Below are 12,496 nucleotides of genomic sequence, written 5' to 3'. Positions count from 1 at the left end.
AAAGATCTATGTAAGAACACTTGAGAGCAGGATAAAAGCTAATGTCAAACACTCCTGAAGAAAAGCAGCTGGTTTTAGGCCCAGCAGGAGTACTCAAAATCAGGATTTCAGCTTGCAATAAGTAACTGAAAAAAAAATCCTCAAATATAATCATGTTTATTTTATTGAACTGTAAGTTGGAACAGAGGTGCCAGTACAAATAAAAAAGTATTAAAAACTGTTTAAACACTTAAGCCTATCTGGACGAGTATTCTCGTCCAGATAGGTGCCGCTAAAGACAAACTGGATGAGTACTCTCGTCCAGTGTTTAATTGGCGGTGTGCCCTGCGCACCCTGGCAGTTTTCCATTTAGGCGATTGGGGAAGGAAAGCAAGGTTTCCCAGAATCAATTGCAGTGAGTGGACATAATCCCGATCACGGGTCATGTCCATTCATGAGAATGGATGTGAATGGAAGTGAAAAATACTAACAAAACACTTCTTAGTAAACCAGGAAAGTTGAAATGCACACCACAGATATTTTTTTATAAATAAAATTAATTAATTTAATCACTTCGAAATCCCTCCCACCCCCCCACCCTAGTTACCAAACAAATTAAAAAGAAAAACAGTAAAAAAAAAAGCCCATAAATAGTTTCCTTACGGACTTAGCTTTTTTAATATGTATGTCATGAGGGTATATTACTGTAATTTTAGTACATAAGGCCTACAATTGATGGGACACAAAAAAAATACATTTTATTTCCACTTAATATATTGATGCCATACATTGTACTAGGAGCATAATTTAAATGGTGTGATAAAACTAATGAGCAAATAAAATGGGTGGGCTTTATAGTAGCATTGCTTATTTTAAAATTATAGGGGATGGAATTGAAGATATAGTGTATTTTTTCTTTTTTTTGTGTGTGTGTATTTGCCTATAAAATGCATAGAAAATAAAGTAATTACTGAAAACAAGTATCGCTCTCAAAAACCTTTATTTGTGGCGAAAAAAAAAAACAAGAAATAGATCATTTACGTGTGATGAGTAGTGATAAAGTTATTGGCGAATGAATGGAAGTAGCACTGACAGGGAAAAATTGCTTCTGTCCTGAAGGTGAAAACACCTGTGGGCTGAAGTGGTTAAAAGAGGAGGTAGTGGTGGACTTACCTCCCCAAAGTAGACACAATTCTGTTGATTATTGTCAACAAGCAGCTTTATTCATATACTCCGCAACGCAACATGTTTCACAGGTTCAATCCTGCTTGATCAGGCAGTAACTGGAGCAAACTATTGCAGTATGTCAGGAAGCCAAGCGCCTCTGTGACAGAGGCGCTTTGGCTTCCTAACATACTGCAATAGGGGAGGTAAGTCCACCACTACCTCCTCTTTTAAGCAGTTATTAATACATTTAATACTCGTACTGGTGCTGTGCCTCTATTCCAACTTACAGTTCATATTATAGTCCACCCTTGGTGGAGGGAACCAACCCCCTTTTTTCCTGACTAAAGAGAGCGACTTCTAAACCTGAGTGGGTCAAATCTCCCCACCTGCCTATGTTGTGGTTGCCTGAATAGTAACCCGTGTTTTGTGAGTATAATTCATTCATCTTTATTACTTAACACCTGCAACCTAACATACTACACTATTGTGGGCTCTCAGTTTCCGTTTTATGTTTATTTTATTGACCTTAAAAAGACCTTTAATAGAATCTGTTGACAGACCCTGGAAGGCAGACGTGTCAGAAAAAGTGTAATACTAGAGAGTATTTACTGTATTAGAATTATGTCCAGAAATCATAAATACATGTTTAGAACAGTAAGAGGTGACAAACCTTTATCTGTAGTCACATTTGATGCCATAAAAACCAATAAACCCAAAGTAAGCAAAATGCTTTTGGGCTACCATAAAATGCATAAATCAGCATTTGCAAATGTAATTTTAAGCGACATATAGACTTCAGTAAATGGATTGAGGAAAGTTCTCAAATAAAACGCAAAAATCAATGTAGCTAAAACAAAGCATGGTTATACCAAGAGATGTAATGTGTCACTACATAAGGCCTCAACATACACTGATTGAGCAGATAGAAGCACTTACATATCAGGAAAATATTATAAGAAGAACCGAGCACTAAGAAGAGTAATTAAAGAGAGAATAAAGGCAGCAATGTGTCTCCTCGGTGTCATCAAAGTTGGCATTCTATGGAAAAAGAGAGGTTTCAAATTCCAGTACTGTGAGCAGAAAATGTTTTTCACTGGCCTCTCTACAGCTTTATATTAGGGACGAAAAGAGTAAACACAGTATGAAAGTGTGGAGCACACTGACTCTCATCTGGTCAAAGTAACAAAGACGTTCACCCCATTCTGAACCATGCAGAAGTTAGATATTACTATTTTAAATTAAACTCTGAGTTGAATTGGTTTAGATAAAATGACTCTTGTGAATTTTCTAAACCACCTGCAGTACAGAGAATCCCCATGTGATTACAAGAAATGCAGCGGTTACTTCTCCTGTTTGCCTGATCACATGACAGAACAGCGCTGTCACTCTTTAGCTCCATGGCCAAAAAACTTTGACATCACTCATACTGCAAGTAATGGATCTGACATCACTGCAACATCTGCTGACTAAAACAGGTACTTTTTGTTATTAGTGCACACATCCAATTAGTGTTACTCTATAGGAAGTTAAAACTGCTAGTCCTAGTCTGAAGATCAAGTCAGGTGCCTGTGTATGTGGAGGAGGCTGCATTCTGCACGTTGCACTTGGCTGGAGACCTGCAGAGAAATAACAACTCAAGAAAGGGCAGTTTGCCCAGAATGTCATGCTCCACTTGTGAGACTGTAGTGTTTGCCTAAGTACAAATTATCAGAGTGCTACAGTCATAATAACCATATCCTTATTCACATACATGTATACAAAGTCAACATTATGGAAAAAAAAACACATAAGTAAATAGGACTACTATTTATCAATGGGGATTCCTGCTTCTTTAATTGGTGCCAGCTGTGACAATTTAATGATTAGATGTCTGAGAAAGGAGGTCCTTACCTCCAAAATGTCATATTCTACATCCCACGACATTCTTTAAAAGAGCATGGATTCTCCCTTAGTTGTAGGTAGTCTTGGGGGGGTTGTATTAACATGTTAACATGTGCAATTTAATCCCAAATATACAGTCATGATCAGAGCTGCAAATTCCGAGGGGGAAGCTTGCTGGTATAGTATAGATTCTGAATGTGAATCAATAGTAGCACCAGCGAAGCACACAGACATTTTCCAGTTGTCTCTCATATGGACCTCCTGACCCCACTGTTTCATCTTCTCATCATAATTCACATCAGTCTCCGTCCCTCCCCACATGCAGTGCTGAGACTGTTGGCAGAGGGTAAGCTCTACAACTGTAATTCATGTGCACTAACTTTTTCATCACATTTGTATATGTGATGTCACTAGTGAGTAGATATTGACACTTAGATCCAAGCTAGGGGAGAGCAAAGAAAGGTTAATATACCTGATCTGCTCCTCCCCGCGGTGTTTACAGTTCTGAACCAAGATGATAATGGAGTTCAGAGATGAAAGGGAATTTGGCAGGACAGGGAGCCCTAACAGTGAGTGATGGATACTGGCTGTGTGTGATGTATGCATATGTATGGGGTATGTGTGTTTACATTTTGTGTGCTCTATACAGTATGTACAGGTGGCTGTGCTGGTTTTGGATCTGATGGTTAATACACGCTTAGAATGCACATGCAAATGCATTGTTCCTCAGGCATTTTGTGACTCTCCCTGTGCCTTTGTATTCTTGAAAATTAACTCATTTTCAGTTGCAAACAGCCCAGAAATACAAGCGATGAGTATGTCATCTGTAAAAATGCATCCTGTCATGTAGTAATGCAGAGGATAGAAATGCATGTTACTATGAAAGTTTAATATGTCCATGCACATCACAGAGCATGTGAAGTGCATCAAAGCTGGCTGGGGACTCTGTGTGTGTATACGGCTACTACTGTTTGCTTCAGGCAGAAAACAATGTAGAATCTGCCCTGAGCTCTGGGAATTGTTGCCTGCCTGCCTCTGGCTGCCTTTACTGACATGTTCCGGTGGTATGGGGTTGCTTTTCAGCAACACATCAATTTTACAGATGAAAGGTGAAAAGCATGAATAGCGAACACAAAGAGTCCATGTGTGCAGGCCTTTAAAGAGCTTTTTCTGCAGTTTGTGATTTGGCATGCATGAGGGAGGCCGAGTAGGTTTGCCCAGTATAGGGCCCAGAAATTTCTGATGGCGGCCCAATACCACCCTCACAACAATTCTCTATGACCACCTGGGAGCCGCCCTTCTAAGTGAGGGTCAAGGAGAAAAACTCAGCTCACATACATAGCAAAAAGTTGCATATAGGCTAGTGTTATAACTGCAGTCTAGTTACCAAACAAAATCTAGTATAAGAAAGAAAAACGTAACGCTGGAGAAATGGGGAAAAAGTGTCTGACAGGGTGTCATATATCCAAGGTCACAAAGCTATTCTATAGCAGCAGGGTAAGTAGTTATTATAATAGGGCAGCCAAGTATTCTCAAAAACATACAGTATGTGATCTGAAATTGCTTTCATCTTATCAAAATACATAGCCACAATCAATCTATTCCTAATACTCTCATACTAAGAGAGGCAGACTCCCACAAAGCAGCAATTTTTGGTGGCAACAGGTATGTAAGCAAGTAATTTAAATTTAGCATCAAAAAAGTTGAGGGGAGGAGTTTCTCCTAGCAGAGCTATTGCAGGTGTTCTAGGTACCACATGCCATGTAACAGTATTTATTCTCTAGTTAATCCCAATCCAAAAACAGCAAATTTTAGAACAAGTACACTAGATGTGAAAAATGTGTCCTTTTGTCCACATGTTCTAACGCAGCAATTAGTTGATGCAAGATCAAATTTGCTACCTATACCAGGAGTAAAATATAGATGGTCTAAGAAGAATGTGAGAGGTTTAAGTGAGGAAATTAGGCCTCCCAGTACTTTCAATTGATCCAACTAAACTGTTTTTCAATAAATACACATGAATCTTCATGACATATCATTCCTAATCCATAGGCTTTAATTTTGAGTTGGCCTATCCTTTGCAGCTATAACAACTGTAACTTTTGCAGGAAGGCTTTCCACATGGTTTACTAGTGTATTTATGGTAATTTTTGTTCATTCTTCCAGAAGAGCATTTAAGACTTCGAGAATATTCACTAGATATTTGGACCACTGCACTCAAAGCCAATCTTGGTCAAATTCTTAGGTGGGTGCAAAAGACTACAAGATGAGGGCCATCATCATTCAAACCAGTAGCCTGTACTCCTTATCAGATAGAATTTTATTAATCTGACATTTCAAGAACATGCAGGAAGGCATGAGGTGCATTGCTGGAGTGAGTGCCACAGCTCCCAGCAATTGAATTGTATTGATGTCCTTCTTAAAAGGGTCCTGCATGCCCACAAAATGTCAGATTAATAAAGGCATTTCTAATGTCAGGCACTGATGTTAGACAAGAAGGCCTTCCCAAAGATGTTCTGTCAGGTAGAGGTCAGGGCTTCAGGTTGAGGTCAGGGCTATGTGCAGGCCAGTCAAGTTCCTGTACACCAAACTTGCTCATCCATGTCTTTATGGACCTAGCTTTTTGCACTGGGGCGCAGTCATACTGGAACACTGCAGTCAAACTGTTTCCCCAAAATCAGGAAGCATGAAATTGTCCAAAATGTCTTGGTATTATGAAGCATTCAGGGTTCCTTTCACTAGAACTAAAGGGCCAAGCCCACACCCTGAAAAACAACCTGATACTATAATCACCCCTCCACCAAACTTTACATTTGGCACAATCCAGTCATGCAAGTATTGTTCTCCTGGAATCCACCAAAGACAGACTTGTCCGTCTGTTAAGCAGACAGAGAAACAAGATTTGTGACTCCAGAGAACACGTCTTCACTGCTCTAGAGTCCAGTGGCGGTTTGATTTAAACCAATGCATTAGACTCTTTGCATTGCACTTGGTGATGTAAGTTTGGGATGCAGCTGCTCAGTCATGGAAATCCTTTCCATGAAGTTCTCTATGCACTGTTTTTGAGCTAATGTAAATGTCATATGAAGTTTGGAGGTATGTAGCTACTGACTCTGTAGAAGTTGTCTGCATGACAATGTGCTTTGTTTTATACACCTGTGACCAGGGAAGTGATTAGAAAACCTGAGATCAGTTATTTGGAGGGACATCCAAATACACTTAGCAATATAGCAACATTTAGGTTGTAGAAAAACCAATCCCGGTAAACAAGTGTATTTTTCAGTTTTGAGCAGAGAAGGGATGAATTTTTGTCAAGTTTTCTTGCTGTCCTTTCCCATTAAAAGGGACCTCAATCTCATTTGTCTCCTAATGACAAGAGCTCAACTTTTTTCAGGGTATTACCACTTCTTATCTATTTCACACCTATTTTATGGAATCTATTTTCAGAGCATTGCAAGCAAAAACACTACTCAAAACAATGTGTTCAAAATTAAATAAAGTCTGATATTAATTCACTTATGTTATTGCTAACATTGTTTGTGCTACAAATGCTCTATATAGAATGCGAAAACTCCAGAGAAAAGTTTCTGCATCAGAGGCCACGTGTCTCTTCAGGTGTCTCATTGTGTTTGTGCCTCAGTGTCTGCATATGTGCTTGTGTCTATCTCTATGTGAGTGTGGATATTTGTTCATTCATGTCTGTGTGTGTGCATGTGTGTTCTGTTTATGCGGCAGATTTTGCGTGCAGAAAAGAAAAACTGACATCCAACCACATAATTCTGTACAGTTTTCTCTATCAACTACATTAGCTGCTGTAAACGTGTGTGTTTTTCTGCATACAAATGCACATGGTGTGCAGAAAACGCACGTAAAAAACTGAAAGACAAGTGTGACTCCTGCCGGAGAGATTTAGGATACAATCAGATATAGGCTGAAAGAGTCGTGTTTGATTGTGATACATTTTTTTATACATTTCTATTTTTTTTCACTTTCCCTTCTCTTCTCATTTTTTTTTAAAGCATATGATCGAGCCATCGTGCAGCAGAGATAATTTTCAAGCACTTATGTAGGGATGTTATGACCAAGAAAAACCAGTAGATGGCAGTGACATTCCTATTTTGTGAAACACTTCTGTCTGAGGATAAAACTGACAATGTATGCTATTCCATAAGACATTTCCAAGTCACATGTATTATATTCTTTTATGGGAAATATGGTGCCTCTGAGGACCTCTCACACACAGAGTGATCAAAAATTATTTCCATGTAAACAAAGACATTAGTCTTTCCTAATAAAGCAAGGGTCTCATTTGCGGCCCTCGATACAATATTTTGTGGCCCTCGCTGGCAAAAGCTTCCTTATAGTTCGCTTCAGTGCTCCCAAGTAATCCGCCGCATCCCCGCCGCTAAACGAGGGCTGCAGAGCCCCCAAATTGACCGGGGGGCAATCCGCCGGCATTTCCTGGAAGGGGCAGAGCTTTCAGCTTCAGCTCTGCCCCTCCTGACGTCAATCGCCGCACGGATCGCCGCCTCTCCCCGCCCCTCTCTGTGAAGGAAGAGTGAGAGGGGCGGACACAGGCAGCGATGCGCCACGATTGTGAAATTCCTTATGCGGCCCAGCCTCATTCTGACTTTGCCTCCTGCGGCCCCCCAGGTAAATTGAGTTTGAGACCCCTGTAATAAAGGAATACCTAGACAGCTCATGGTGACCCAGAAGCACTTGTAAAGTATAAAAGCCCTTACTAGAAAAAGCAATTGTGGATTTGTGCCTGACTGAAAAGCATAAAGGGATGATTTGTATATCCAGGAGTGATGCATCATGGGAAACCACAGTTGCTCACTTAAAGTGTACCAGAAATGAAGGGGCATAAAATATAGTGTCTCCCCCCGTTTCGCTCCCGCGGCTGGGAGCGCTCTGTGTCGGGGCAGAATAGTCACATGCGCAGTGAGCCCGAGAGGCAGGGAAGCAAGGGACTGATACTGGGAGATCCAGAAGGCTTTAGACCGTGGCGAGGGAGCGATCTTCGCGGAGGGGGCTGGAGGAAGCCCAAAGAATGTATAAATCTGTTATTCCCTTTGTCTCAGGGTCTTTTTAAGGATAAATTATTCCAAATACCTTCTGTTTATAGAGGGCAAAATTATTTTTACCGAATGCGGTTGGTTTTTCTTCTGAGGACAATGCTCTTTTCTTGGCTGCCACTGTAGAGCAATCAAGCAAGTAAGCTGATAGCTCATTTCATTGAAAATGTAATGCTGCAAAGTTGTTTGGAGGCATACCGTACATCTGCAAAGCTGACCTGTGTATAATAATTTATTAAACTCAGTGTGTCACTGTAACCTGTATATAAATGTATGCACTTTTACTGTAATTAAAAGGTCAGTACGACCAAATATTTTATTTCTGGCCACAGCTCATTTACCCCATGCTAATCGCTTCTTGCTACCGCGCAGAAAAAAAGCAATTGGCATTGATTCCTATAATTCTGTTGTCGTGTCGCCTTTTGAGAACCTAGGGGACATGAAACCGCAAATGCAGCCGATGCTAAATGCTACATGTAGTAAAGAGACAACGGGATCTACCACAACGTTTATATGAACAACGTCAACTGTCACCATAGTCTAACAAACGCTTCCATTCATCTGAATAGAACGTGTTGGATTCCTTTTAAACAACGCTTTCATCGGCCGATGAAACATCACATTTACAGCCCGCGTGAACGGCCCTAAGTCACCCAATAAGTTCTCTTATCCAATGGGGACTCCATTTACCACCAGGCTGCACTTCAACCCATGCTGCATCCACCTTGAAATAAGGTAAGAAAGACCTTGTAGTTGTTAAACAAGTGTGCAGGCCCGGGAATACAAAGCAGATTGAGAAAAGAAACTGATTACCATTTGAACCACTTCACCACTGAGGGGTTTATAACCTTATGGACCAGAGCAATTTTCACATATCAGCGCTCCTCCCTTTTATTCGCCAATAACTTTATCACTACTTTTCACAACGAAATGATCTATATCTTGTTTTTTTTTTACCACCAATTAGGCATTCTTTAGGTGGTAATTTTGCTAAGAATCATTTTACCCTAATTGCATTTTAACAGGAATAATAAGAAAAACATTGAAAAATTCATTATTTCTCCGTTTTCGGCCATTATAGTTTTAAAATAAAATGTGCTACTGTGGATAAAACCCACACATTTTATTTACCCATTTGTCCCGGTTATTACAACATTTGAAATATGTCCCTAGTACAATGTATGGTGACAATATTTTATTTGGAAATAAAGGTGTAATAAATCTTTTCAGGTTTGCGTCTGTCACTAATTACAAGCCCTTATTTACAAAATAATAGTAAAATATACCCTCATGACATACAAGTTGAGTCCCTAAGGTAACTATATATGTATTTGTTTTACCGTTTTTTATTATTTGGCCACTACATGCCCCCCAGTTTATTCCTGTGTACTGTGAACACTTCACTTTCGTTTTATCAATGACCACGGCATCTCATTGATGCCTGATCACAGGCATGTTTAAAGGGACCCCGAGCAGTGCAGAAACTATGGAAAGATGCATATCATTTCAAAGCTCTATTTCTCCTCTTTCCAATGATATATAAACCGCCGCCCCACGTCCCTTAGTTTTCGCTATTTTCGCGATTGAAATTGCCGCGGCCGCGATTTAAATCGCGAAAATAGAGAAAACTAAAAGGCGTACGGTAACGATTTAGGTGTCGCCAGAAAGAGGAGAAAGAGAGCTTTAAAATGATATGCATCTTTCCATACTTTCTGCACTGCTCGGAGTCCCTTTAACTACATTTCTGTGCAGGAACTGAAGTCCTGCAGGGCATAGATATACCACCTCAGACGCGGTAAGTGGTTAAACCTAAAGTGACCCTGAGACAAACAATAATTAAAAAAGATATACATATCTGGGACTTCCTCCACCACCCTCCACACCGATCGCTCCCTCAAAGTCCTTCGCCGCCTCCTCATTGTTCCATTAGCAGCCCTGATAGCTTGGGTAGTCAGGGCGCACTGAGCATGCACAGAACGTTCCCAGCCGCAGAAGTGAGACAGGGAAGGGGGAGCTGCAATGTGCATGCTCCGACTGGCCGCAACTGGCCAAACTTATGAGCTGGGCTGCTAACGGGAGAACAAGGAGGCAGAGGAAGACAACGTGGGAGTGATCGGTGTGGAGGGGGCTGGAGGAAGCCCCAGGTATGTATAAATGTTTTATTATTGTTCGTCTCTGGTACACTTTAAATTTGACTTTTCACATTAAATTGCTCCATAAATAGCCAATCTTAGAAGGCAGGCTGTAAAAGAAAAAAAAAATAAGTTACAGGTCCTGCACCAGAAATCCTACCCACTGGACCATCCTACATCATACAGACAGAGCTCTAACCAAACCTGTAGATCAGAAGAAGTGGGAATCGACAAGACAAGTAATGGGCATCATGTAAACAGAGATGCAATAAGCAAATCATGGGCTATACCCATAAACTTAATCATAAACTAGGGAAATGGCACAGCATACAGAACTGGCATGAATTGCACAGACCCGACCATTGCTGGACTGGCAGACTGGAATGGATGGATGCAGTGACACTTGCCTGTCCTGTTACTTAAAGTGGACCCAAACTAAAAATACAAGATTTCAGAAATAAAATCTATTTTCTAAATTATAATAATAAATAGCAGCCTTTTTTCAGCTGCATGATGACAAATATAAAATATTTTACATTTATTGGAGAAACCCCTCCCTTCCTTTCATATTGCCAGCAAATAATCCGGCAAACTGGTGGAGTAGATGGTGTCCAGCAATGGAGGAATTGCTAATGGCTGCCACCTGTATAACCCTCGTTATGCAAAGAGAAGGGTGAAAAGCATGCACTGAAATGCTCATAGCCTTGAAGGAGTGTTTATTTATATTTGTATGTGTCAGAGTGGTGCAACGAAATATTTTGAATTAAAAAAATGTTTGGTTTGGGTCCGCTTTAAGTTCTGTTCCAGTGGCCAACTGTAGTTATGGTGCACGATATCCCACCCTCTCCCACTGGGCAGCCACTGAAGACAGGCAAGGGGAGTCACTGACCAAGAGAGGAAAGTTGACGAATCTGGACATGTCACTATCACAGGGAAGTATTTTATGCCCACTCTCTGAGCTCAGGTCTTCACATGGTTATTTGACAAGCTAGCGAGCAAAATTTGTTCAGTATTCCATGCAATTTTCAAAACTTGACAGCAACGGAGGATGGAGCGATGACAAACACATTTATATTATAGTCATACAATCCTGGAGGTTGCTAATTTTTTTTAGATGGAAGTGAATTTAAAATACAGTGTTTTTACTCCCATTTAAACATTATTACAAATTACAATCTACAAGACTGAAGACTAAAGTATTGTGACTGGCTTTCATTAGATACTGCAGTTTGCACTGCTTCTTTATGGCTCAGCCTGTTTATAACAGCTGGTTTGTACTAGGAGCCACAGCCACTTTCAATTCGGCCGCAGCTCCCATTCTAATGTGCAGCCTGAAACACTAAGCCCTGCAATACACGGCTTAGGGATTCAGCTGAAGGCTGCAGAAATCTGCAGCATGCTGTCCAGATTTGCACTGCAGTGTGATCTAGATGGCACTTCATTGAACAGATAGGCAAGGTTTCCCTGCCCCTCTTGCATGTGGGGAAACACTGCAAATCTGTATATGGTGAAAACAGGCCCTAAGAAAGACCTGTAACTGTTGGCAAACATCTACTGTGACCTAACCTGGACTACACTGTCTGCTATTATGTAGCTTAAGTGCAGACCTTTACTACCACAGTTATCTTTTTTAAAGTGTAACTTCAAAAATTAAAAGTCGATTCTTTATTTTTCTCTGGTAAACAAATAAGGATGCTAACCAGGCAATCCAAAAGTAAAAAATCACTATTACTTTTCTTGTTGATAAATGATCATTCCCAAGTTTACCTGACTCTTATTTGGTACACTGCAGCACAAAGGAAGTTGCAGGGCATGCTGGGTTGTCTTTTTTTTGCATCTTTACTTTCCTCTCAAACTTAACTAATGCAGCCTGCTTGGCTGAAGCCTCTTTCCATTCTGATTTTCCCTGCCACACCTCTGTCCCTCTCTGATTGGTCAATATTTCTCATGCTGAGTGCATTTTCTATTGCAGATCTGGGCGGGAGTGCCTGAAGACTGGGAGGGGGGCGGGCAATGCATACACAATCAGGCAGAGGAGAGTAAGGGAGGAAATGACACCAGAATTGGCTTCAAGATGAACACAGTTAAAATGAAGAGTCCTAAGAAGTTTTGTTTTTTTTTGCTATAGAAAAATCACTAAAATCAAAATGTGGACAGTGCAATACATATGTTATGAAAGTAGAGCAGAAAGTATTTATCTACTTATATATATATGTGTGGTTTTTTTTAGATAGTATGGCTGACAGCTCCTCGTAAAGG

General features: G+C 40.5%; 1 protein-coding gene across 4 annotated transcripts in view; it reads right to left on the bottom strand.

Moving 5' to 3' along the window:
• Positions 1-12,496, bottom strand: part of ARHGEF9 (Cdc42 guanine nucleotide exchange factor 9) — a 662,656-nt gene that overhangs the window by 542,577 nt on the left and 107,583 nt on the right. The window lies entirely within an intron of this gene.

Source organism: Hyperolius riggenbachi, chromosome 8 (genome assembly GCF_040937935.1).
Source record: "Hyperolius riggenbachi isolate aHypRig1 chromosome 8, aHypRig1.pri, whole genome shotgun sequence".
Classification (NCBI taxonomy): Eukaryota; Metazoa; Chordata; class Amphibia; order Anura; family Hyperoliidae; genus Hyperolius; species Hyperolius riggenbachi.
Note: the sequence above shows the minus strand (reverse complement) of the source record. Positions and strands in the feature narration are given on the sequence as shown.